General features: G+C 52.1%; 1 long non-coding RNA gene across 2 annotated transcripts; it reads left to right on the top strand.

Moving 5' to 3' along the window:
* The first annotated feature begins 333 nt into the window (after positions 1 to 333).
* LOC128827895 (uncharacterized) lies at positions 334 to 25,503 on the top strand. Of its 2 annotated transcripts, none has more exons than XR_008443113.1 (2): positions 334 to 403; positions 25,196 to 25,503. It is a non-coding gene; the product is annotated as an uncharacterized LOC128827895 (long non-coding RNA). The 2 variants fall into 2 exon arrangements; XR_008443114.1 differs by lacking the exon at positions 334 to 403 and adding an exon at positions 24,812 to 24,933.
* The last annotated feature ends 1,141 nt before the right edge of the window (positions 25,504 to 26,644 follow it).

Raw genomic sequence — 26,644 nt, 5'->3', positions numbered from 1 at the left:
ACAGAGCTTTCACCGGCCTCTTTGCTTTTTCTCCCCCCTTCGAGCCCCAAATACTGCAGCCTTGGTCTTGCTTGGTGTGAGATGAAAGATGCTGCCTGCAGCTGCCTGTCACGAACAGGTTAAATTTACACACACATCAGGCAGGTGTGTAGTGGTAGTGGTGGTGCGGGGAGGGGGGACCCAACAACCTAACAACGGTAGTGGCCTCATTCTGGTTCGAAAGGCAACACTGACACCCCCGTATGTCACCCATCAGCTCACCGCTAAGCTCGCGCTCTCACTGGGGCTTCATTTGTCTACAAGCCAGCCTCCTCCTCCCTCCCTCCTGCTCTCCCTCGCTCTCCCCCTCTCTCTCTCTGCCAGAAAGCAGCAGCTTGGAGAGCTCTGCAGTTCAAACATTAAGGTAATTATGATGCAGTGGGCGTTGGGGAGGGGGAGTGGGTGGGGTTGTTGGGGGGGTGGGGGGAAATGGCTATACACTGTCCTGCAATGCCCTATTGTTTCAATGACTAGATGGAAAATTTGGAAAGCGGGGTGGGAACAGGGGGGGACCTGGTGGGATTTTCTGGGAAGGGGCTGATGCAGGGGGGGCTCTGATCTGGCTTCAAGTGGCAAATGGGGAGCTGGTGGTTATGGAGCTCTTCATGCGGGCAGCGGCATACCTATAGACGCACCTATAGCCGCATGTACAGACGGATCTGTCCGGAATTGTTTTGGTAGCCAAAGGGAAACAGTTCTCTCCATATGCGCGTCTTATTGTCGTTGGATGTTATACCTCCTTGTGTTCAGTAATTTATTGGCGCCTTCTCCATATCCCTGCTAGTCACCGCCTATTTTGCCTGGCCAGCCTGTTTCTATACATTCTCTTTATGTCCCCTTGTTCCTTCTGCCCTGCCCTAGTCTGATGCCTACACAACCTCTTTGCAACCTTATACATTCCGTCCACCTTCTCCTACCCCTCCATTGTTCGCTCTGCCTTGCCACTAGACATCCCTTCCAGAGGCTTATCCATTCGCTGCAGCCTTATCTACCGGCATGCTCTAACCCCAGCCTTCTATCGATATAGGATCTTGCACGTAAGAGAAGGAAGAAACCTATTGTAAGACCATCCCCCCACAATGTCTTGCTCATCCTATTGTTCAGCTGAACAATACCCATCCATCTTTCCATATTCATCCAACACCTCTAATTCTCTGGATGCATCCTAGACATCCCATCCTGCCTATACACTGGTATTACTATAAATGCTATTGTTCTATGTACCAATACCTGTACATCCAGCATCACTATATTCTATTCTTTCAGCGACATTGGGACTGGCATGGAGGGGCTGGGGACTCAGGGGAAATACTACATTTCTCAGGATTTCTTCTTCAGCAATTTGAAGGAGAGACAAAGACCCAAGGTCCCCCTTAAGAAAATGCCCCTGCCTCGTAAGCTACCTCTAAGGCAAAACCGGTTGTGAATTTGTGTCAGCGGGATTTTATCCTGCTTCAGACATGCATGAAAGGGGCCGAGGCAGGGAACGAGTCGTGAAGATCTGGCTTTGCAGATGAGAATCAATTCCTCTCCTCTGCCATCTCATTAGATATATTTTGTTCAGGCAGCGGCAGGTCAACTTAAAGGAACAGATCTGTGAATGCAGAGAAAAAGCTGGGCAAAGAATGCACCAAAAATCTATAACAGAAGGATACTCTGTGACCGAGGAATGAGCGTCTAGGTTAGGTATGATTATTATTAATAATAATCCAGTAGCACCTAGAGACCACAGCTGAGATCGGGGCCCATTAGGCTAGGTGCTGTATGTCACACACAGAGAGACAGTCCCCCAAAAACTTACAGTCTAAACAGAAAAAGGAAGGATGATTATCATCCCCATTTTACATATGGGGAAATTGAGGTACAGAGCAACTCACCCAATGTGTTACACGGCGTTTGTGGGAGAGCTGGAAACTGAACTAGAGTCTCCTGGGTCCCAGTTTAGTGCCTTAGCCACCAGCCCATTCTTCTCACGAATCTTGTTCAGGTTCATTTCCAGACTCCTGATTCTCTTGGGTCTAGGACTTGGGCTGTAGATCTTGTGAGATCATTTTGTCTAGCAAGGTATCAGGTTCTTTCTGCCTCGAGGCAGATCACACAGAGGTACCCCCAGATGGGCCTTTGCCTTGGTGTTTGGGCACTTCCTGGCCGTGGGCCAGGACATACAGAAGCAGCTGCAGAATTACAAAGCAACCCAGAAAAAAAATGAACCCAGCTCTCTGGCACCTCCGTGATGCTCCGAGTGACTCAGCCATGCGCACTCAGTGTGGCCTGGGGCACGTTTACCAGCAGCCCCAGGATACTGTATAACCCCAACCCCCAGAAGGCGGGGGGGAGGGGGGTGTCCAGGCCCAAACTCACCAACGTGCACTCAGTGCACTGGCACAGGGCCCCCAGCTCAGGGAGGCCATTGGGAAAAAAAATACAAAAGCAACCCACCCACCCAAAACTTCCCTCAGCCAGCCCCAATTAACACCCCACCCCACAGCCCAGGGCGGGGCCAGCCATCAAGCCATGCCAGGGACAGGAAGGGGGCAGGGTGGGGCATTGCTTGGCATGCTGTGGAAAGAGCCAATGGACCATAGAGGGGAGCCGGAGCAGCCCCATGGTACTGCAGCCACCGCTGCACAAGTACTCTCTCTCTCCCCCCCCCCCCGCCCGGGGCAGGATCCAACCCGCCATGTCACAGTCCAGGGGACAGGACCCGACCCCTCCCTTGGGCCTCCCAACCCCCCTGGGACCGGGGAAGGTGGGGGCCTCCATTTCCATAGTGCAGAGTACCCCAAAAGTCTTTCATCCAGCCCTGGGAGCAGCAGGGCCTAGAAGGGAAGCTTCCCTCACTGCAGAGAGCAGGCAGAGACCTCCACGGGAGGCGGGGGAGGGCGGGGACCCCCCTGGGGCGAAATGGGCCCGTTAGACTGAAGGAGACAAAACAAAATGCCAATAGAATCGGCCAGGAACCTCCTGCTTCCCCCTTTGCTGCCAGCCCATTAACCGGCCCTGTGGTCTTTCCTGCACCCTATGGCTCTGCCCCACCCCCTCATTTCCCCTGGTCTCCCCACTGCCCCATAGCCTCGCCCCTCTCCAGCAGAGAAAGATGGAGGTTATGGACCCTGATGTGCAGAGCCCAGCGTTCATCACCACTGCTGGCTCCCTAAGTGACTGCATCTGCTTCAGGAAGGGCCCAGCCAGGCCAGCACCATGGAGAGCTCCTGGCCTGGCAGGTACCACCGAGATTAGCTTTAAAGAGCAATTTATTTTTATGCAGTCAGAACCCTGGGACTCTTTCTCCAGCCCCTCTCCCTCCTCCTCCACCACCACCTCTCCCACCCAGGCCCACGGCTACGAGCACTGGGGAGAGGCAGGCAAGATAGGCAGAGGCCTTGTGAAAGCCCTGCCCCCCACACCCCTCTCTCTATCCACACTCCTGACTTCACCTCCACTTACCAAAGCCCCTCAGTTCTGACCTGGAGCAATCCTGCTATTCCCACCCTGGGTCCCTCTAGAACAGAGATGGCCATGCACCCCAGCTTGTCCCCAATTCTACAGGGGTGTTTCAGGGACCAGGACTAACTCCCGCTAAGAACTAGGCTGAGATCACCAAACTCACATCATATGTGGTGCAAGCAACAGCGAACCCAGATCCAGCATCTCCGCCTCCCCTTTCCCAAGCGCCTTTCATGGTCCAGTAGCTCGGGTCACGAACTGGGACTCAGGATAGCTAGGTTCTGTTCCTGGCTCTGCATGACCTTTGGTAAGTCTTTCCCCCACTCTTTGTGCCTCCATTTCCCCCCCATGCAACAGTGATAATGCCATCTCCCCAGCTTCGAGATCCAGGGATGAAAAGCCCCCTCTGCCAGCCCCCAGTCTTATTCCTTCCTCTGCTCACAGCAAAGAGGATTTTCATTTATTTTAGTCTATTCTTAGCTCTGACCTTGAAATTCACCTACAGGCTTCTCCAACCCAAGCGGGGTTTGATTTGCACACAGTCAGCACATGATAGTCAGCACATGTCACATTCACTGTCCTCAGGGAACATTTAAAAAAAACAACAACCCAACACCACCACACAACTAACTGAAAACCCACTGAAAACAGGGCTGGCAAATGAGATGGCCAAAGATGAAAAGACGATTGGCAAATTTAGGAAGATCCATTTGTTTCTAGAGTTTTGCTGATGCGGGGAATAATTATTTTTCCCAGAAAAATCTTGCAGCCTGATTTTCCACCATTTCCTGCCCCAGCTTTGACTTCCCTGTGAAATGCAATTAACTTGGCCAATTGTTTGCTGCAGAAATTCCAATGTTTAAAATGCTAAAGCCAGGGAGATGGAAATAGGGTAACTGGGGATGGTGGGGTGGCAAGGGAAAGGGAATTCGGTGCTGGCAGAAACACAGGAGGAGGTTAGTCTGAGGGAGAGGATCAGGGGAAGAGGACAGAAGGAGGGGCAGCCTCGCTGCTTGGTAGGTGAATCCGTCCACGTAACATTCCCTGTGACACAGCTTCCATTCCACTGCCGCACATTAACGTGCCATGGGGGATGTGCATGCCTACTCCTTCTGTGAGGTGTAATTAAAGACAGCATGGCTGAGAGAGATGAGGCTGGCGGGGGGGGGGGAGCATACTGGCTTGGAGAGAGCCAGATTAGTCTTTGCAGAGCCATTATTACCGTTTAGCTAATGATCCGGAGAGCAGAGACGCCCATGCAAACAAACACTAAGCCACATACCCCTAAGGGTTTGTCTACACAGGAAAGTAGGGTGTGAATTTAAACTGCAATAGTTATACCGGCATGACTCCCCATGTGGACACACGCCTTCTGGAACAAAAGGGCCATGCTCTGGTTTAGTGTATGTTGCTTTGGAAGTGGTTTAAACTAAACTGAAGAAAAAGCCACTCATAGTGGAATGAGCATGTCCACATGGAGAGTGATATGGGAGAACTATACTGGTGCAACTGGAAAAAATTCTCCCACGTAGACAAGCCCTTAGCCAAGGGGTCTGGCTCACCAAACCAGCAAGAGCCAAGCAAGCAGGGCTTCCCTCCACCCCCATAATGCACCCTGCCTCTGGGACTACCCTTCTCCTTCAGCCCTCCCTCACGCCCTCGGAGCAGGGGTGGAGTGAAAGCCTGAACTGACGCAGAGGGAAAAGCCTGATTCCAATTCAGAAGGGCTAGGCCAGGGTCACTGGTCACCTGGCAACCCTGGTTTGAGGGTTAAAATCGAGTGCCAGGCAAATGCCAAGCCCAGCTCCCAGTGGAGTCCATAGGAACAGAGGGCACCACGCAGGCCTGAGTCCCAGGAGGTTTTTCCCAACCCAGGAGATTGGCTCTTTCCTTAGCAGGTACCTCCTGCTCAACCCCCAGCCTTGCTAGAACTGCGTGGCCCAGCTTGCCCCCAGCCACAACCAGCTGCAGAAATGGAAACTAATAGGAAACCTTCTCAGGCCCAGGGGAAGGCGCTGTCCGGGGGGGACTGAGTTTGGGGCAATGGAGGGGGTTGGGTATCAGGGGATTCTCCTTTCTTGATTCAAATTGGCTCAGCCGTCCCTGGTTGGGAAACCCCAGCAGAGACCAGCTGCTCTGTGCCTGTGTCCCCTGCTTTGGGCCTGACCCTTTATTATTATTATATTCCAGTAGGGCCTAGAGACCCCACCCAAGCCCCATTGCACCAACACAGAGCAAGAGAGACAGCCCCTCCCGCAAAGAGACAGGACAGCCCCAGGGGGACAGAAAGCAGTTCTCATTATCTCCTTTGATGGACTGGGAACCGAGGCAGAGAGAGATGGAGTGGCCTGCTGAGATCATGCCGGGAGGCAGTGGGAGAACCAGGATTTGAACCCTTAGGCTGTGGGACTGCCTTTTTGTTCTGTGTTTGGACAGCTCCTGACACAGTGGGGTCCTGGTCCCTACAAATAAATAATAACCCAGATCACATAAGCCTTAGTCTGGTCCCTCGACCACCAAACTGCCCTTCCTCCCGAGCGCTCTGCTGAGGGAACCAGCAGTCCCATTGAGCTCACGGGGACAGGCGTTAGAAGTACAGACAGATCAGATAGGCAGGCTGGCCCTGGGAGCAGCAGAGCTTGCATGCATAGAAAGGCAGGGTCACGTTTAGCTCACCCTGGGGATTTCGCTTGTCCATAAGGAAGGATTATGCCAGTTGTCATGGTAGGACCTTGGGAGGGCCCATGGCCTCACTCCATCAGTTTCCCTCTCTGTAAAATAAAGGTAAGGGTATTTGCTGGGGGTAGGGATAGTGAGACTATTAATTCTTGCAAGATCCCCTGATGGAGGTGGAAGAGAGGAGCTACACGCTTAGCTAGGAGCTGAATAGAAAACCAGCCTTACTGCCCTATATGACTGTGTGGGTATCAGCTGGTGTGGGCTGGCACCCCGTGCCCCCAGGTTTTGTACTAGGAAGGGAAAAGGAGAGCATCACGCCTCTCCACACCTGACGGCCAGTCTGGGCACTGGCTGTGCCACCTGGGCAAAACCGTTGGGCCAGAGACTTCGCTGGTGCAATGGGCATAGCTCCACTGATTGACACCAGCAGAGGATCTTCACCGCGACACGGGCAGGGGAAGCATGCCCAGCGAGCGCCTCGGCAGAGTAGGAGGGGGCAACTAACAGCGCCCCCTACTGGGCAAGGACTGGGGCGCGCGCAGACGGTCATTGCAGGAGGAAAGAAGGCGGCCGAAGGCACCGTGGTCATGACAGCCCCCCAAGAGGGGGAGAGATCGCCCAGTGCTTCGATGCCAGGGACCGTCCTGAGGAGAGAATTAGACAGATGTGGACATGAAGGGCGCACACAAAAAATAAAAACCATCCCATCCTGGAGAGCATGGGCAGGGCTATGACATCACCAGTAGCCAATCAGGAAGCTCCATTCCACCCCGGAGTCCAAAAAGCTGTTTCAGAATAAAAGTCGCCCAAGCATCTTTAGCCCAAAATGTTAGGGGGGGACTGGGCCAAGTTCATCTCCCGGTGTAAACGCCACTGAAATCAACAGCTCTCCAGCAGAGATGGACGGGAGCTGGGTGGACAGAGAAGATTAGATAGACCTTATCCCGAAGGCTGATGTATGACAAGGGTTTCTAGGAACGGAAAGCCGCTCTTCCATTGTCGTCGTCACATCAAGAGCCCTTCAGTTGCTTTCCCCCCTTCCTTTGTACCCAGGGAAGCATCTGTTTGGACCCAGATGTGGGGCGACGGGGGAAAGGGGCGACAGGGATGGGGTCTATGCAAGGGGATGGGGCAGCAAACAATGATCTCCCCTGGGCGGGGGTTTTAATTGAACGGGGTTTAGTGTGGGATTTGCTCTCATCATCATCTCTGTGAACCTGACCTAAATCCGGGAGCAGCAGGGGTGGGCTTAAAGAGACAGAGTCCTTTAAAAAAATAAAAATAAACGGGCACATTCTTTATTTATTTGCCCTGTGCGGAAGGTCTCCCTTTCCTGATCATTGTCTCCGCAAAACCCATCCTCCCTCATGCAGACAAATAACTGGGGCTGCCTGGACACTGCAGCCCTGGGGACAGCACTCCCCGCCCCAGATTCATTCACGTCGCCATAAATGTCTCAGCTGGCCTGTTCCGCTGAGCTCTGGAGAGGGAGCAGGAGTTGAGGGCCCTGGCTTCTGTTTCTGGCTTTGCCACCGATTCCCTGGGTGGCCTCGAGAAGCCAGTCCTCGTGCCTCAGTTCCCCCAGCTCTGCATTAGGGAGAACAAGAGTCATCTGCCTTTGTAAGGGGCTTTGAGGGCCTCCGTCGCAGAGCCAAGCAAGATTCCCATTGATTCCTGGGTTTTGCTGGAGCGCCCGAGAGAGGCCTTTCGGATTTGTTCCCCGAGTCCCCACTCTGCCCCAGATCTAGTCTACCCACGCCGTATGAGATCTAACCGGCTGTTTCTTGCAGGCCCTCCCTGTCTCTGCCCTGTTCCCCCACAACCAGAGGGCCATGCCCACCTCTCTCACAGCCGGGTGGAGAGAACAAGCTGTACCCACCACACAGACAGCAGAAGTCTGGCTCAGCAGAAAAGTCTTAGGTCCCCTTTACCTGCCCATTGAAGTTACATTAATCACGGGGTCCTCAGCCTTTGATCTACATTAGAGCCATGCAAATGTAATGACAGCCTGGTCCCGGGGCCTTGTGCTTTGGGGTTTTAGCATTTTGAATGATCCCGATCCATTGAACGATCCTGACCATTGATACGGTGACCTCTTACCCAAGCCTTCACCTCCTCATCACAGAAGAGTTTCTTGAAGGGAAGATGTGGGGCACTGTCAAATAAAAGGGGCCTGATTCTTCCATCCCACTGGAGTAACTCCATGAGTCAGGCCCCAGCCCAAAGGCCAGGGATGGACTCCCATTGGCTTCAGTGAGCTTTGGACCAAGGCCTTTTCTCCTCTTACTCTAGGGTATCTGGCTCATTAGCAAAGCCCTGGAGAACAGACTGTAAGGAACAATCTAGACCCCGGGGAAGGGACGGGGTGACCCAACAAGTCTTCTTCCATCACTAATTTCTATGGTTCTTTGGAACACAGGGACCGACAGGGCTTAATTTGTGCTGAGGCCGTAGCCCCCGGCCCCACCAGGCTGTAGCCCCCGGCCCCGCCAAGCTGATCAAGTCAGTTATGAAAGTAAAAAAACCTGCTTGAACCCCGGCACCTCTTCCTATGGCGTCAGAGAGAGGATTGGGCCCACAGACAACAACAACAACAATTGAGCCGTCATGAGATTAGTCACAATAACTTTGAAATCCTCCACTCAAGCTGTCTTACGGTCTCCTCCGGGCATGCTTGTTTATACCAGCTCAGCACCGGTTCCTTCCCACACACGCACATCCCTTTAGCGTCAGTTTTCTCGTCGAGTCAGAAAAGGTAATTTACAGCTCCCGGGCCTGCCTCTTCTCTCACTTGCACCGGTGTAAATCAGGACTAGCGCTGCCCACGTCCCTGGTGTCACAGCCATGTACAGTCAGCCAAGGTAGGAGGATGACGCCGACGAAGAATCTGCATCACTTGCAGCATCCAGAGGCCCCAGTTGAGATCAGGACCCCCACGGTGCTAGGTGCTGTACTTTCCTAGAGGGAGAATCGGTCACGGGGTGTGGCGTGTCCCTTTAAGGGAGCCAGGTCTAATCAGCTGCCTCCCAGATGGGGTGATTAAAGCCAACAAGCAGCTCCCTTCAGGGAGGAATGTGAGTAGAGGTGCTGGAGAAAGAACCCAGTTTACCATGTGTCGTGGCTAGATGGCCCAGGAGTGCGATCCTACAAGGAGCGGGTTAGGAAGGAGAAGGGAGCAGTGAGGATGCCCCAGGTTCCCAGGCAGAGGGCCTGGAGGGTGAGACCAGCAGCGCATGGGTAGGCTCCTGCAGGAGACCCCAGCATCAGGGGAAAGGCACGGTCTAGAGCCTGGCCCTACCTTGAACTGTCTTATTTTGGAGAAATAAAACTCAGTCCTTGAAGAAGAGAGACAGAAATGCTGGGGCTGAAGAGGGTTCTGTGATGCACTGGTCAGTGGGCTGGCTCTCTGCTGGATGCATCCCTGGCCCCAAAACTGACACTCTAAATACACAAAACAGGCCAAAGATGGGAGGGGAAACTGAGGCAGGGAGTGGGGCAGCGACTCACCCAAGGTCACCCTGCAGGCCGGTAGCAAAGCCAGGAATAGAATCCAGGCCTCCTGAGTCCCAGGCCAGCACCCCCACATCCTTTAGAACATCCTGCTTCAGAGGAGCAGAATCGCTACGTCTTCCAAGTAGAAGGCTCCTAAGTGGTGTTACCGGAGATAGCATTTATTAAGCCAAAAGGGACATTTTCTCCACTTAAGAAAAAAAAACATGTTTCATCCCCCAAAGCAAATAGGTTCCACACTGCTCAGATCCCTAAACCAGCCCCTTTTACCTTCCCTTCTCTTTAAAAAGAAGAATAAAAAAATAGACTGAAACATGGGGATAAAATGTTAATCCGGCCCCTTTCCCCCAGCTTTTGAGATCAGTCACTGAACTGGAGGGCCACCGAGTGAATGCACGTCACTGAAACTGTAATCAAGTCCTTCCATTGACAGGTTTATTATTTTTAAGGCCAGGCCCACTAAGGTTTTCATAATTGCAGTTCAGAGTGTTGAGTGCAGCTGGGGGACAAACAGAGCCAGCCTGGCACTGCGTTAAAAAGAAATATTGTGGATGTGTTTAGTGCTCACGAAAGGAGAGAGTGGCCTGGCCGCTGCTGGGCGACTTTCTCTGCCAAAGCTCCTCAAACTTGACCTGCAGCATACGGACCCTCTCTCCTGACCTGCAGCCCCCTCTTACCCTGCCAATGCTCCTCACTGATGACCTGCGGCCCCCTTGCTATTCCAGCTCTGCCAATGCCCCTCATTCCTGACCTTCAGCCTCCACTGATAATCCTGCTGTGGACCCCTACATAGCTCTGCCAACAGACCAGTCCTGCACCCCCCACAGCTCTAGCAATGCACCTCAGTCACCCCCCTGCTCCTCCAGTTCTGGGCTCCCCACACAGCTTAGCCCAGGCCCCTCAGCCCTACCATACCATTGCCCTCTTGTTCCAGTCCCACATCCCGCCTCTTGAGTGGAGGCAAAGGGCCAGATTCCGAGCTCAGTTACACCAGTGTCATTTCTGACTTCGGAGGAGTTACTCCAGCTTCACACCAATGCAACTAAGATCAGATTCTGGCCCCTCTTGTGCAGTGGTGTCACGTAACGGGGAAACGTTTGCTACGGGTTAGGATGAAACCACTGGAGCCTCCCTTGAAGTCACCAGAGTTGCACCAGTCATGAAGTTGGCCAGTCTTCACTACTGATGTGCGGCCATTAGCTGGGATTTGGACTCTGGGTCCCCAGGGGTGAAAGGCAAGGGCGGGGGGTTTCCTTTCCATCAAAAAACATTAGGGCCTGGATCCTACAATTCCCGCAGGAGTGGAAGATGCTCAGCACCTGGCAGGATCAGGCCCGTAGCCCTGACGGTTGAGCTCTTGGAAATGGTGCAGTGCAGATGGGTTCGTTATTAGGGATTGAAGCACCTTCCCGCAGAAGGGCAGCTTCCATCGAATGCCGTCCCTTGCACGATGCACTGGACGAATGCCGTCCCTCCTGCCAAACCCGCTCAGCTTCACGCTCGTTGTGTGCCATCCTCGATAACCCGTAGCCCCACCGCAACGCCGCGAACTCCCGGGGAAGGCAGATTGATGGGAAACGAGCCAGGCAGCCGTGACGGAGACTGGGCCCACACAGAGCCTTTGCTTAGAAAGGCCACGGCTCGCCTCTTTCCGTTCGCCTGCTCTGAAATCTCACCTCGTTTTCTCCTGTCGAGCTGAAGCATCGACGGAGCTCACCAGTGCAAAAGGACATCCCCCAGAAAGCAGAGACGCTCCCAACAGAAGAGATCCCTCTGTCGCCTTCCCAGGGCTATTAGATAGAAGAACCCCTTTTATTCATGCATAGCGGAGATCTCCAGTCTGCCTAGAGCAAGCTCCTTTCTTACACCTCCAAACTCAACATCCCTTATGAAAAATGAAGCAAAACAACATTCTCTTCCACGGAGACTTGTTTGTACTGACTCGGGTTTATTGCCTTGGTCAGATCTCTGGGGAAAACATTGGTTTTCAAAGACCACCACCATGTCAGGGTTTGGGAGAGAAGTGAGCTCCAGAGATGGGCTATTAGCACCAAATAAATGAAAGGGGACTGTAGATTTAGCAGTCGCTCAAAAAAAAAAAAGGGGGGGGGGAGACGACCTTCCTCGCTATATTATTACTAAATAACAAATTAAATATCGATATTGTGGTAGTGGGGAGGCACCAGAATTGCCCTTATTTGGGTTTTCTATATTAGGAATTTATGTTTCAATTATTCTGGCATTTGATTGGTCTCTGCAGCACCCTCCAAGCCTTTGATGGCAAAACAGGGGTGTACTATTAATTATTATTATTATTCACAAAAGATGCCCATCCCAAGCCATCCCCAGCATAACTGAATTTCACAACCACCACACAATCCAGCGGACTGCTCTCTCCAGTAAAAGTCAGTACAGAGCAACAGACCGAAGCAAATACATGCAGCCATTTAACAAAACTACCCATCTGTGAGCGCAGCCCTGCGGACACTTCTGTACAGGGCCGGCTCCAGGCACCAGCCAAGCAAGCTGGTGCTTGGGGCGGCAGATTGTTGGAGGCAGCGTTCTGCCCAATCCTAGGGCGGCACGGCCGCTTTTTTTGTTTGTTTTTTTTGTTCCGCTCCGGCCGCCCTGTAGGGGGCGGTGGCGCGGAGAACCAGAGCGCCCTGCAGGGCAGTCCTCTTCCTTCCCTCCCCGCCGACCGGAGCGGAGCCCTCGCGGCAGGCGGCAGGAGGCGGCGCAGCGGGAGGGGCCGCGTGGCAGCGCCCCTGCTGTAGCCCTGGCCGCCCCCTTCTCTCTTTCTCCCGCCCGCTCCCTCCCCCTCCCCACCCCCCAAGCCGGTCCCCCTGCACCCGTGCTCCAGCCGCTCCGCAAGTTTTTTTTTTTTTTGCTTGGGGCGGCCAAAAAGCCAGAGCCGGCCCTGCTTCTGTAGATCAACGTTTGCAGGATTGGCCCCTATCTTAGGTAGTTATAAAAGTCAAATTGCTGGGGGGTATTGTCATTAATATCATATGCATATAGACATGATTATATTTAAATTACCATCCCCAAAATGTGCTAAGCGTTTCTCAAACACATGAGCTCACAGTCCCGGCCTCAAAGAGCAAACAATCAAAGGCCCCAGTTCCGGAAACCGTTAAGGGAAGGGCCTGGTCCAAAACCCACCAAAGTCAATGGGAGCCTTTCAGTTGTCTTTAAATAGATTTTGAATCAGGCCTCAGCTGAGTAGCTTGATGCAGGTTAGCACTGCTCAGACAGGCCGAGGTTTGCAGAACAAGGGTCTTTAAGAATAATTTAATAGCACCCATGTTATTATTGGTTTCAAAGTAGCAGCCGTGTTAGTCTGTATCCGCAAAAAGAACAGGAGTACTTGTGGCACCTTAGAGACTAACAAATTTATTTCAGCATAAGCTTTCGTGGGCTACAGCCCACTTCTTCGGAACATCTAGGTCGCATTAGCTTTAAGCTGCTAATCAAAACAGGGCCCATTTTTGCTAGGCATGTGTTGATGCTCAAAATGGTTTACACTGAAGGTCCCTTCATCGGAACTAAAATCAAAATAATTATCTAGGTATTCCGAAAGCGCTTATCATCATGAGATCTGGGCCCCACGTAATGTAGATCTGATGGGATAAAATAGAGAGCATCAGTAACACCTGATAAACCAGAATAGAATGGAAACCAGTCTGGCTTAGCGATATTAATGAAAGCATCATGTGATTGCTTGGAACGCAGCCAGGCCAAATATTTTGGAGGGGTTTCGCGTATGACTGATGAAAAAAAAAAAAAATCTCCTGAGGTTTTATTGCAACTAGAATGTGAATACGTTGATGGCAAGTTCACAAGGGGAATCTGCTGGTTTGGAGATTTCTGTGCATGCATGGTGACACCCCCGCTTGCTATAAAAAGACTGAGATTCACAGGAGGGAATAATTTCTCTGTGAAATTCTCCCATCTCATTCCTGGCTCTGGCTAGAGACCCAGTCTTCCAATACTGACAATGCAGACGCACCGGAGTCAACGGGATTGCTAGCTGGTTTAATGGCTGCAGCATCAAGCCCATGGGGCGTATGCGTCTACAAATCTACTCTCCGTTACGCAGACGTCAAGCCATAGCAACCCCCTTGAAGTCAGTGGAGCTGGAGCCGGTCAGAATTTACAATGGCATAACAGAGATCAGAATCTGGCCCCCCCGCATGCAGGGCTATATGAAACCATCTGTGTGGATTCACATGTCTTCAAGGGAAGTAATTGATGTGCTCAATCCTGCCGGGTGCAGAGCACCCTGGCCCGGTCCAGCATGGACTCTGTATTCCACTCCAGGGAAATGGACCTAGCTAATAGGGCCATGTAAGTCTCCTAGAATCTCAGGGTTGGAAGGGACCTCAGGAGGTCATCTAGTCCAACCCCCTGCTCAAAGCAGGACCAATCCCCACACAGATTTTTACCCCAAATCCCTAAATGGCCCCCTCAAGGATTGAATTCGCCAGCCTGGGTTTAGCAGGCCAATGTGCAAACCACTGAGCTATCCCTCCCCCCTCATACACAGACCCTACCAAAATCAGACCGATCAGGGGTGTCAGGTGCAAATGGGCCACGTGACAGCAGGCTGCCCAATCACACACTTTCATTTCTATTCATTAGGCATGACTAAGCATATCCCGTTGGTAGCTGGGTCTCCAGCCTCCCTGTGGGTCACGGGATGACCCCCAAAACTATGAAAATAAAAAAGGGAGTGCCCTCCTCGCCCCATACTCATCCCACAGCATCAGGGAGGAACACTAAGGAAGGCAGAAAAATCCTATCCAAGACCGTGGCACTGATGGTCACTGCTGTTATCTCAATGGTGGCTCAGCAAACTACCCTTCCAGGGTTTGCTAAGGGCCCTGACCCATTGACGTCAGTGGGTTTTGGAGCAGCTCTCAAATCACCCCGCCAGCTCTGCCTCTCAGTCACTCGACTGAACTCAGTGGGCGTGGCATGAAGTGACTCCTGTTCCCTCCCCATCTCACCGTCCCGGCTCTCCCAAACTAGGCCAGGTTTGCTGCAGATGTGCTGGCTGGTGGGCTGTGTCAGAGCCCAGCGGAATGATGTTCCCAAGCACGCAGAGCTCCATAGCAGAGCCAACCCCCTGACAGATTTCTTTGCACATCAGGGTCCAAGCGAGATATGGGTTGCGTCGAATGATTAGAGATAACCAGCGATGAGTGGCCCTCGCAGCGTGGAGCAGCATTAGCGGAGGATGCTAATATCCATGTTTGGTCCTCTCGTGTTTCATTTTCTCCTTGCTGGTATTAGGATCAATTTCATTTAAATGATCGTTAAATGATCGTTTTAATCCCAGCACTTCGCTTGTCTCTGGCACCCTTTTCTCCGAGGACTGCAAAGAGCTTAAAAAACACCCATTAAGCCTCCCAACTGGCCTGGTAGAGATAATAACGCTGACTCGTGCCCCTTTTACAGCTGGGGAAACTCAGACAGACAGAGAGGGGAAGTGACTTGCGCAAGGTCATCCAATAAGTCAGTGGCAGAGCTAAAGGAAGGCTTCAAGAGTAGTTCTCCAGCCACTCAATATTCTTCCTACCCACAAACAGGGATAAAACGAAGAGACCTGATTCCCAGTCCCAGGACCATACCCCTCCCCCCCAAATCTGGGAATAAAAATCCAGACTCCCTGCCCCCTGCTAAACATTGCTCATTCCCTTTCCCTTCCAGGCCTGGAAAGAGAACCCAGGCGTCCTGACTCCCCGCCTCTCTTGCTCTAACCGTGACTTAAACGCACTGCCTTCCCTTTAAATATATTTAAGTGGAAGTAGCCAGGATTCAGCTTCTAGGAGTAAAACACCCAGCGGGGAACGCCAAATGTATTTACCCGAGCTACAAAGAGGAGGTCAACCATCCACTCGGCCTCATCCCTGCAGAAGCCTGGATGCCCTCTATTGACTCGTGTGGAGAAATCCGCTGGCCGGACTGCGCCCGCTTGCAGGCTTTCTGGGTCACGGCAGGCCTGCAGAGCTAATTTGTCAGCTCCAGAGCCTAACGGTGCCTGAAGCGGAGCTCAACCTAGATCCATGGATTTTAGGGCCAGAAGGGACCATTGTGACCACTGACTCTAGTCTGACCTCCTGTATAACATAGGCCAGGAAGTTTCCCTCTGTATCAAACCCAAGAGGCTGCAGTGCAGTAGAATATAGAGATTCGTAGGCTTTATGGACAGATGGGACTCGGATCATCTTGTCGGATCTGCTGTTTAACAGTGACAGGCCATAGAATTTCACACAGACCCCCCACTCCTACCTCCGGCCTATCGAATCCTCCATCCCCGCTGTTATGTCATGGGGCTCTTCGCAGCTGGCTGGTTTCTGGTTCCGAGTCCAGCGCTAAAAACACACCTGGATTCACCCCGGTCCAGCTCCTCAGCTTGCATGCAGCAGACCTAAGGCTTGAGGAGGGCAGGGTCCTGCGCTGGTGACAGCATGATTGATGCAGCCCGCTCTCAGAAGGCTCATCCAAAAGAAATGAATTACACATATTGATTAGATTCTCATCTGCCTGGGCCAGGCCTGGGTGGGGGAGAGGCTGGCGGGCATGGGGAGGAGAGGGAACCAGGAGGAGGTGACAGTTAATTCAAAAAATTAATTGCTGTCAAGCGGATTTGGATCCCAATCAATCAAGGTCAGGGCGCTGCGATTCCCCGTCGATAGACTTGTGTGCTGCACTGCAGAGCCTGGGCCCGCGGACATGCTAATTGACTGGAAGGGCTCGGCTAGGCACAGCCACGGAGGTGTGGGGGGGATTCTGTAGCCTTCGCCGACCTCCTGCAGGCTCCCATCACTTCCAGCTAAAAATACCCATTAGACAATATCTGCACAACACAAACAGCCGCAGCCCTTCCCTCTCCCAGCCCCCTCCCCGCCCCCTCCTGGGATTAGAAATATCTCGCTTCAGGGCAGAATGACACAATGATAATCATTGATGGGGGTGCGGGGGGGGGAGCAAGAGAGAGAAAATGAACAGGGGGGAGAGACTCAGGGCCCCGGTTCCAATCTGGAAAGGGGTTATTCCTGATTGACACTGGCAAGGATCAGGCCTGCGGATTCGAAGGTGCCAGGAAGGTGGAGTCAGAACCGGTGCTGTCCCTTTAAATGATGCACTCTAACGAATATGACTAATCTCTTATTTATAGCCCCTTCCATTTTAATGAGGCTCCCTGACACTGGCAGCAAACCGCTCTCAATGCATCGGGCTCGGACTCCCCGCCCCATTGACCGAGGAAGATCCTGGGCTCTGGAAGCGCTTGAGTGATCCTGACCTCCCTCCTATGAAGGCCAGGAGGGGCTAGATGCTGGGAGGGAGTTCCTGGGAAAGCCAGGGCAGCGGCCAATAGGGGCCCAGCGATCGCTGCCCCTGCAGCTTGGGTCATTAGAATGGCTTGTGCTGAGCGAGGGGACGTTGAGCCTTGGCTAGGACAATGACGCGGTTGGCTCCCATGCCAGGCAATAGCCTTGAGGCTTTGTGAGCTCATATAAGGGTCTTGTGGCAGGAGCAAGGGGAAGGGCCCTTGGCTTTAAGGTCTCCTCTGAAGGGCAGCACCCCCCCCACCCCCCCGAGCACGGCACTACAGTGCCAGGCCGTGCTCGGCCGCAGACACAGAAGCGGCCACGGAACGTCTGGCTGATCCCAGCTGCCACAGACGCCCCCCTGCGCCGGCTGCCACAGAAATCCTTTTCCCCCGGGCGGGCGTGACAGTTACAGCTGTCATCTCACACGCTGTCTCTCCCCTTCCCAGCAAGCCGCCTGACTGCCTCCCCCCACTCGCCCAGGGGTACACGTTCAAAGGGATTCACACCAACCCAATTAAGACGCGGGGCCCCGATTCCCCATTGCCTTGCACCCTGGGCCGGTCCCTTTCACCAGTGGGCGTGGAATGCCACCGATTCAGAACCGGAGCAGGCCCAGTTTGCACTGGGATAAAGGATGACAACAGAGGATCTGGCTCCAGGCCTCATTTGCCCCTGCCTGGTGCCTCATCTGGTCAACTACCCCAGTGTAAACGGGGTATAAAATGTTACCAAGCTGGAATCCTCTACTCACTCCCCTCTCGGTGCTGCTCTTTTCTCTCCCATCCTGTAGCTGCCTTGTCTCCTTCTGTCCTCAGCTCTTTAGTGCAGAAACGGTCTCAGTCTCACTACGAGTCCGTGCAGCCCCTAGCACAGCAAGTCTCTGATCTCAGTTGGGGCCTCTAGTTTCTAGCATAACAGATGTTCATTGGCTACTCCCTAGCGTTTCTCTTCCGGGAGCATTCCAGTTTGCAGAGTCTGTAATTTGGGTGGATTGTGTTGCTTCTTTGTTTAAGCCATTTGCAAAAGAACATCATGGACCAGATCCTCGGCTGGAGTAAATGGGCTTCAATCACCCTATTGACGTCAAGGCAGCTGATACCTGTTTACAGTAGCTGAGGGTCTGGCCCTGCATGCCTTCCCACAGGAGAGCGGTGCAGTCACAAAGCTCCAGGCTGGGAAGAACGTGTTGTTTTCAACTTGTTCGGTCATCTAGCTGATAAGAAAACTCTCTCCTCGTCTCCTGCTTTTTAAGGAGCTCCTCTGTAGCTGCCTCTTGTGATTTGTGTTTCCGTCTCTGTTTGCAAGGGGTTATAGTTATTATGTGTATTACAGTAGGCCCAGGGTCAGTCAGAGTCCCCATGTCATGCCTCACCACTAGATTAGGGCTGTGGTGAGAAGAAATAAGGCTTATTTATACTGTAAGCTCTGAGGCAGGGACTGTAGGTGAAATGCTGGTCCCATTGACTTCAGATGTCATCCCATGTCTTTAGTGCGTGTCAAGCATCTAGCACGCTTTTGCAGCCAGGCTAATAATACATTGTCCCATCAGGTACAGTCACATGTCACCTTCTCCTGCACCCATTTCTCTCCCCTACCTTAGCTCAGCAAAAGGCCACCACTGTCTCCTGCTATCCGGGGAGTCAGCAAACACACCTATGCACCTAACCAGCTATGCCCCCAATGCTACCATACGATCTGTACAGGCTGGGGAGGGATTCCTTTGCTGAAGCAAATGTTGCAGGGTTAGTTATGGTCATTCAGGAAAGTGATTTAAAGCATTAATGTGGTTGATCATATGCAGCGTGTTAAAGATTTATTTCATTAAAACCACGTGCCCTGCAATGGGCTTTGCACTCAGTTAACAACACAGCAGAGTTCAAAAGATTTGCCGTAGCGCACTGCAGAAATCAGGGTGATTTACATAGAATTTAGGGCTAGCGGGCTTCAGAGGATGCACATAGCACTCGTTACAAGCACAAGTCTTGTTCATCCAGACAGCAGCCTGCTAGTACTAGCTAAGTGTAAGCATATATCTCCTTTTAAAAATACCTGTAATTATTTAGCCATATGAAAGTGAACGAATTGTATTGATTAAACAAATCAGAGATCTGTTTAGTGTTACTACCCAAACCAGGGTGCAGTTTTTTTTATAGGTTAGAAATCTACTATTGGGTTACAGGGACAGAGTCAGGAAAGAAATACTATATTTAAAATATATATAGTTTAAAATTCATATGTTACCAAGACCATCCCTAGATTGCTAGTGCAGAAGGGAAATTAGATTTTCAAAATTCTTTTTCCCTTTTATTTCGCCTGCTTTTATCTTAGTTATTTTTAATTCCACCTAGCTAAGACAATGAAAATAGCTGATAATAGTTGATGTTGGGTCAATTTCACTTCTTGGTTCTCCGGCGGAGCTGCGGCGTTCAGGGGTTTGCAAAGACTGCAGGGGAATTATTTAAGCTCTGGTCCTGCACTGAGAATTCAGGGCATAGGTATGCAAACAAGCTATTGTTCCCATTTAAAGCAAATTATGAACATATTACTAATAATAGAATCATTTCTTTTTAACAAAAAGTGGCATTTTCTAAAGCCCTAAGCAACTCTGCTTCTGCTGAAGCCAAGTGCTGCTCAAAATCCTGCTCAGAACCAAAATATTGGTCCTAACTATTGTGTGGCCAATTCTCACCATTTCATCCCCACTTTCATGATATTGGGTGGTTTGCTTAAAGCCCCAGCTCCTGGAATCAGGTGATTATATGAGAATCTCAGCTTCCATTTTAAAAAAAATTGCTAGCCCTCATGAGTGTGGGGGGAAACAAACAAACAAAACCCCATGAATCCTGAAGGCTCAAACGCAAATAAAAATAAACTAAAAAATATTTTTGTAAATCTCATGATTTTGGAGGAGGAGTGGGGCTAATTCATGACTTTTGAAGCCTTGGCATTAGCAACACTGAAACAATCCATTTTAAATAGCAGAGTACTATGCAATTACTAGGACAAGACTCTAGGAGATGCTCATGCCTGTAGCCTCTGGACACCCTGGGCAAGTTTTGGGTTGGATAGCAAACCACATTCAGTTATTTGCATCCGATAATAATATAGCAGTTTCCATTTGCCAAAGGCCTTGTCATTACCCCCACCTAAAGCACAGAGCAGTGATGGGGCTTGCCCAAATTCAAACAGCCACTGACATCACCCAGGAATTCTGAGCACCAGCCTCACGCTCTCCTGATATCCCCCTGTTAGCTCTGAAAACAAAACCCTTAAACCAACAGGTGCAGCAACCCCCTTACCCTTTACAACGACAAGGCTACGGCTCAGAAACCAGCATGTTCCCCGCACCTTCCCTATTTCCCACCACGTTCAAGCTGCATTAAACCAACCTGAAGAGCGGCTGTGGTTGGCTTGATTGTTTTGCCTTTCGAGGAAGAAACACAAGGCCACTTCTTCATTTGCCAGAGATTTACCCTCTAACCCCACACCCAGGAGCTCTGCAGAGGGGCCTGCAGCCCATCCCTGCAACAGAAGCTGTTTCTAATACCCAAGAGGAACTGGGGCCACCATTACCCTGCCCGCAGAATAGACAAAGGCACTGGATGGTTAGATCTGAGTGAATAAATATTGCAGTGACATGGGGCTTTACATTGTCAGTGGCTTCATCTCTATTTTCTATCTAACCCAGGGCCTGATCCGCACCCAAATGGAGTCAACCAGCGTCTTTCTATTTACTTCAGTGGGCTTTGGGTCAGGCCCCATGCTCCCCACCACATGTACCCTCCTGATTCTGATGAGCTCAGATCCATTTGATTTGTACACAAGTCCAATACCCTAACAGCAAATCTTGCCCATAAACTCACCCTCTACTGTCAATCTCTCTCTGGTGTGCCGCTGACTCCCAAACAGGTCCTTGTGAGGACAAAGCGCAGGGCTTGCAACCTGCCTCCTGGATCTAGTTTGGGGTTTGTTTCATTTTGTTTGTCCTGATCAGGAGGTTGCTCTGGTATCTGGTGAACTCTGCCGCTGGGCTTACACTCATCATGGAGAGGGGAGTTTGGTTTGGTTTGTTAAAGTAAACCCGATCAAGGTGCAGGGAGCTTGACCAAACCCAACTACAATCGATTTAAAGGCGGGGAGGCAAATTCCACACGCGCCCACCGCCTGGGACAGTTTAAATCCTAGGCTGAGCGGATCTCCACCTGAGGGTCATTGAGGGCGGCTGTTTTTAGCTCCAGCCTGGACCTGCCTTGGGTTTCTTTGCTTGTCTTTGTCCGTTTAGTGCTCACGGGACTTTTGGGGCTTCCCTTAGACATGAAATTAACGTCTTTCATGAGCTAATCTTCAAAATGTAGGGGAAAAAACCAAAATGGGTTCAGAGGCGGGGCATCAGCTGAAAATTGGGGGCATCATTATGAATCCGGCTGCAAGAAGCAGCTATGGGAATTCGGATCATGGGAGTTTAGAAACGGGAATCGGATTTTGTGCAGTTGTAGGGGAGCAGGTTATTTAAAAAAAAATAAAGACTTTCCCGTGAAAGAACCTGTCTTTTTGGTGCTTCCGGGTTTCTGATTTCCGTGGGAGATCGAATTATATTTGCTGAGGACTTTAAAAAAAAAAAAGAAGCCCCCCCACCCACCCACTAAACAACCTGCGACCGATTCTAGAACGGGATTTGCTGAGCAAAACAAAATATGGAACCGCGCAATGGAGCCACGAGTCTCCTTTGCTGGAACGCTAAAGAGATGTAACCTCTGAAAATGGGGAGCAGGAGACATGAAATAAACGTCATTTTCCCCCTGACTAAATTATCCCCCTACGAATGTGAATATTTCTCTGGGCCGTGCAGGCGATTTTCTCTATTCAAATGAGTAATGAACAAAATAACATTATTTCCAAAGGCTGATCCCGACCCAGAAACGAATTTTAAGAGGAGAATTTCTTTCCCCTTAAGCGCTTCTCGCTTTCGATGGAGCTGGATTCCCTGCTCAGAACTAGAAATCTGCAACAAACGCAACCACTACGAAATCAAATCAGAGACAACGCGGGTTGCCTTTCAGGAAATCCGTAGATTTTCTATATATTATTAATCCCACCTAACCTTGGCAAGTAGGGGAAGATTCTGAACTTTTACATCTCTTTGTAATCATAATAATTAAACCTTTACAGGGTCTGATTCAAATAAAGTCATCATCGGTGGTTGGGTTTTTTTTATATATATATAAAAACAGGGCGACAAACGTAATGAAGCCACCCAGAAAATACAGAACTAACTAAATCTCCGTTCTAAAAACGATCCCTCGAAAGTTCCCGGGGCCAGCGACTGATCGACACCACCTTTTGGGCAGACACCGGCGGCTTAGAGATTCGACCACTGTCGCAGTCCTAATTAGGGGAATTAACTATTGTTGCTATTTGTGACTGTTGTTAGTTATTGGTCTGGCTTGTTGTCCTTTGCATTTCCGTGGTCCTTTACGATGCGTTGTGCGCCTCGTTAAAAGCCCAGGAAAATGTCGCCGATACACAGCAAACCAGAAGCCGCAAAAGCGGCAGCAAGACAGAAGAATTGAGGGCATGAAGGGAAACCCGGGTGAATTCATAGCAGAGTCTTTCGGGGAAGGGTTAAATCCTTCTATAGGGTGACACAGCAGGCCCCCATTAATATTTATGCATATAGGCTAAAGCCACAGTACGCTCTGGGTGTGCAGCTATACATCCCTGAGTGGGGTCACACAAGGCAGAGGGTTTGGTTTGGTGTCCACGTGAGTTTGTTTATATGTTGTCCAGTTTTTGAGGATAGAATCGTTGAGGATTTTTAGTAAACGGGAATACACTTTTCGGGTGGTTTGTTTGTTTTAAATCATCCATGCAAGTGTTAGTCAACAGGAAGGAGATTAAATGAGTGATATGATTTGCTTCCCTTGCCGCTGTGAAATATACAGATTTTTTCCCCCTCACCCTCACACACACCCCTGTAAAAAAAAGAAATTGACATGGCGAGGCTCCCATCAGTTGCCTGGATGCCTGGCCGTATTTCTAGCAAGTTACCAGATCTCAAGGCTTGTTCTCATCTCCCAGGTGCATAACAGGGTGCCGGGGGGACACCGATGGGTGGCGAGGAGGGTGAAGGATAGGAAGCACAATGAGAAATAGCCTTCGTGAAATAGACAAGATAGGTGGAGAAAATGTTGTCAATTTCAGCCTCCGGGATCACATCTAGAACGAAGACAGCCGTCAGCTAGCAACTTGAAAACTCCAGAAATCTGCGTTGGGTTGTTTTGCTTTGTTCCGAAAATCGAAACGTTGGGGTGTTTTTTTGTTTTGTTTTTGTTTTGTCTTCATTTAAAAATCGCATTAAAAATGAGGATCGTTTCCACCTAAGGCCAAACAAACCAACCACAAGCCTTCAAGTGCTAGAGAGACGGAGACAAAACAGAAAGCGATCCGAGAGGTTCCCCGTAGGTCCTAAGGACATTTTAGGGTTTTAATTCAATTGACAAATAGGGTGGGAACTATTTTTTTTTCTCCCAAAGGCGGCACCATCTTTCCCCCCCAATGTCCCGTTTTCCCTCCGATCTCGGTGTGGGGTTTGTCTAGCAGGCTAATCGCTTTCCCCGGGATTCGTTGTTTAGCAAAATTCCTTTGCCAAAAATAAGCCCCGGCGACACATCGCCTACCGCCTTCTCCGTCCCTTTGAAAAGTTACATGTCAGCGAGGAGCCGCGCGCAGTTTGAGGCGTCACCTCCTTGCTCCGGGGCGCGGGGGGTTTGACCCCCGTTACCACCCACGGTTTAAAAGGGGGCGCAGGGACAGCTGTGCGGTCTGAAATGGTCCCCGGTTGTATTTGTGTCTTGGCTCCGGGGCATGTGTGTTGGATTCACCAACAATTTTGCAACCAGCGAGGCTGCCAGAAAGGGCCCCCAATGCTGCGGATCGAACCGCGGGCGCAACACGCGCGGAGTTTAAGCCGTTATGCAGCCAAGCCTCCCCCCACTGCGGCTTTCCCCCACTCCCCCTTCCTCTTCGCCGGTTTCCATGGCTCTGTGGGTGGCGCTGGCTTCCCCGCTGGATGTGATGGGTGGCCAGGGACGCTCGGGGATGCAAGGACAAGCTTGCGGGGGGATTTGATGAGGGTGATCATCATCGGCCTCATTTCGTTCAAAAATAGCGGCAGCGGCTAATGGACGGGCCTGCTCCAAAGGGAACCAGCAAACCAGCCCAGGGGCGTTATTTGCCTTGTGAGCCTTCAGGGTTCAAACCAACCAGCCCCCATGAACTCGTCCCTCCTCCGAGCAGCTGCCCGCTGCAGGCCGTCTGGAGCGAGGGGCTCTAGGAAGAGGAAACAGAGGCAGGGTTTTCCCCCCTCCCCCCTCTAGCTGGGGGGGGGGTCATCTGCCATATAACCCTATTGTCTGCCTCTCGCCTGTGCCCCAGATCATCTGCCCTTTCCATGGCTCTCACCCCGCTAAATAAACCACTCTGTTGCCCCCCTTCTCCCCTCAATGAAATATTACAACCCCGCCACCCAAAACCCCTCCCCCTTCCCCCACCTTGTTCTCCCCCTGCCCGGCCTGCCGGGTCCCCCGAGCCCCTGTAATCTGAAACAGCTGAGGCTCTGTCACTAATCCTGCTCTCCGAACCGTCGGGGGGGGGGGAGAGAGGAGGGGGCGGGATGGGAGGAGAGAGGCAGGGAGTAAATCGTATAGCACAAGGCATCGCTCGCCCAATGCGGGGCTGCGCTTTGGGGTGGATCGGGATTAGCCAGGCTGCTCCCGAGCGAGCCGAGCCGGATTTCTGGTTTCAGTCCGATTGCCCCTGGAAAGGGAGCCGGCCGGGAGCGGAGGGGGGCTGGCTGGACCCTTCAGAGATCACCTCGCCGCTGCGCCGAGACGCGGGGATGCGGCGGCTGCCGCCCCAGGTGCGTGGAGGAGACGCTTGGAAGGGGCCGGTGTGAAGCCAGTTCTGGGCTAGGGCCGAGCAAAGCAGGAACTCCGTGACCCGGGCGCGGGTGGGGTGGAGGTGGGCGCTGGGCAGGACAAGACTTTCCCATTGTAGTGCTCGGAGGGGGACCCGCTAAGCCCTGGTTTCTCCCCCCCCCCCCCCCCCAAAGACTCTCCGGTGCCTGCCCTGCGTTTTTTTTGTTGCATGATCCTTGTTTGTGTCCCCTCCAAAAATAAAAGCCGACCCGCAGCGGCTGCGGAGAAGAGGGATCTCAGGGTCCGGGGAGGAGCGGGAGGAGAATCTCGACCCCAGCCCTGGAGGGGAGGAAAAAAACAAACGAACCAGCCGAGCAGCCGACCGCGATCACACGGGAGACGGAGGGACCTGGGAGCAGAAGACCCTAAAGTGAAGCGTGGAGGCAGAACCAGGAGTTATCCGCAGCCAGCAGCAGCCCCGTTCCCCGTCTTTGGATGGCGAACCATCCAAAGGAGCGTTGCTCGCTAATCCGGGGTGACTCCGGTTCCTTCGCCGCTCGGCTTCCGCTTTTCGTGTTCACAGCGGACCTTGATTTAATTTCATACAATTAAGGCACGCGGTGAATGCCAAGAGAGAAGCCGGACTCGTACGCCTCTCCCCTGGCACCGCTCCGCGGGGAGGAGATGGATCCGAGACCCGGGCCGCTCCGAAGACAGGAGGGTAAGGCAAAGGGCGAAGATCTCCTCGCTCGGGAGCCGGGTTTGAGCAATAAATACTGTGTGTGTGTGGTTACAATTCCCAGCCTGTTTCTTTTGGCTCGATTTGGCCGTTCTGCCCTGGGCACCTATGGCGCTTGGCTGTGTGCTGGGCTCCGGCGAAGGGCAGGGATACCGCGCAGGGAGCGACCCACTCGCCGGCCAGGGACTCGCGAACCCGGAGGGACATTCGGAGCGAGGCGCAGAGGAGGTGTTTGTGTCCGTGTGAACACCCTGGAAAAGGGACTGCTCCCTTCCAGGCGGTCGATCCCCCGCCTGGGGCATTGTCCTGTGCACACAACAAGGGGGGAAATGTTGCTTTGTACGTGGCGGGGCTGCAGTGTGAGGGTCTTGCTGCTGTCTGCCGGCTGACGGCTCTGCTGGGGGTCCCGGGGACCCTCTTTCACCGGCTGGGGGGACGGGACAAGGGGAGAGAGGCGCTGCTGGGTATTTTGTTACGAGGGATTTAAAAAAAAAAAAAAGGATTCCCCTGGATTTAAAGCGCCAGAAGATGGAGAAGTCTCTTGGGGGTGAAACCGACAAGAACCGACCTGTGTCCTAACGCAGCCGTGTGCGGGTCTTGTCAATTGCAGTCAGAGGGAGGGGGAAGAGGGATGGATGCTATTTAATTCCTGGGATTTAAGACCAACAAGATCTTTGTCCCTCCCTTAAGGGAAACGCCGGCCGCCTTGGCCGATGCGCCCTCGGGGCTTTCCAGCAGCCTGGGCAGGTAATTTTAAAGCCGGGGAGGCAAATTGTGATGGGTCTGGGTTAACTGCAGCTTCCTCGGGGCTGGGGTTCTCCCCTTCCTTACCACGAGCAGCCAGGCGCACTTCTCCATGGGGAGGGCGGGGGAAAGAGACACTCCCAGAGCTGCCCGTGCTCTCCGGGGTTTACGGTAACGGGAGGCCTGGCTGCACGGCGAGAGGCGCCGGAAGCCGCTGGGTGACGGTCGTG

Source organism: Malaclemys terrapin, chromosome 22 (genome assembly GCF_027887155.1).
Source record: "Malaclemys terrapin pileata isolate rMalTer1 chromosome 22, rMalTer1.hap1, whole genome shotgun sequence".
Classification (NCBI taxonomy): domain Eukaryota; kingdom Metazoa; phylum Chordata; order Testudines; family Emydidae; genus Malaclemys; species Malaclemys terrapin.
The sequence above is the reverse complement of the archived record's forward strand: the minus strand, read 5'-3'. Positions and strand labels throughout refer to the sequence as shown.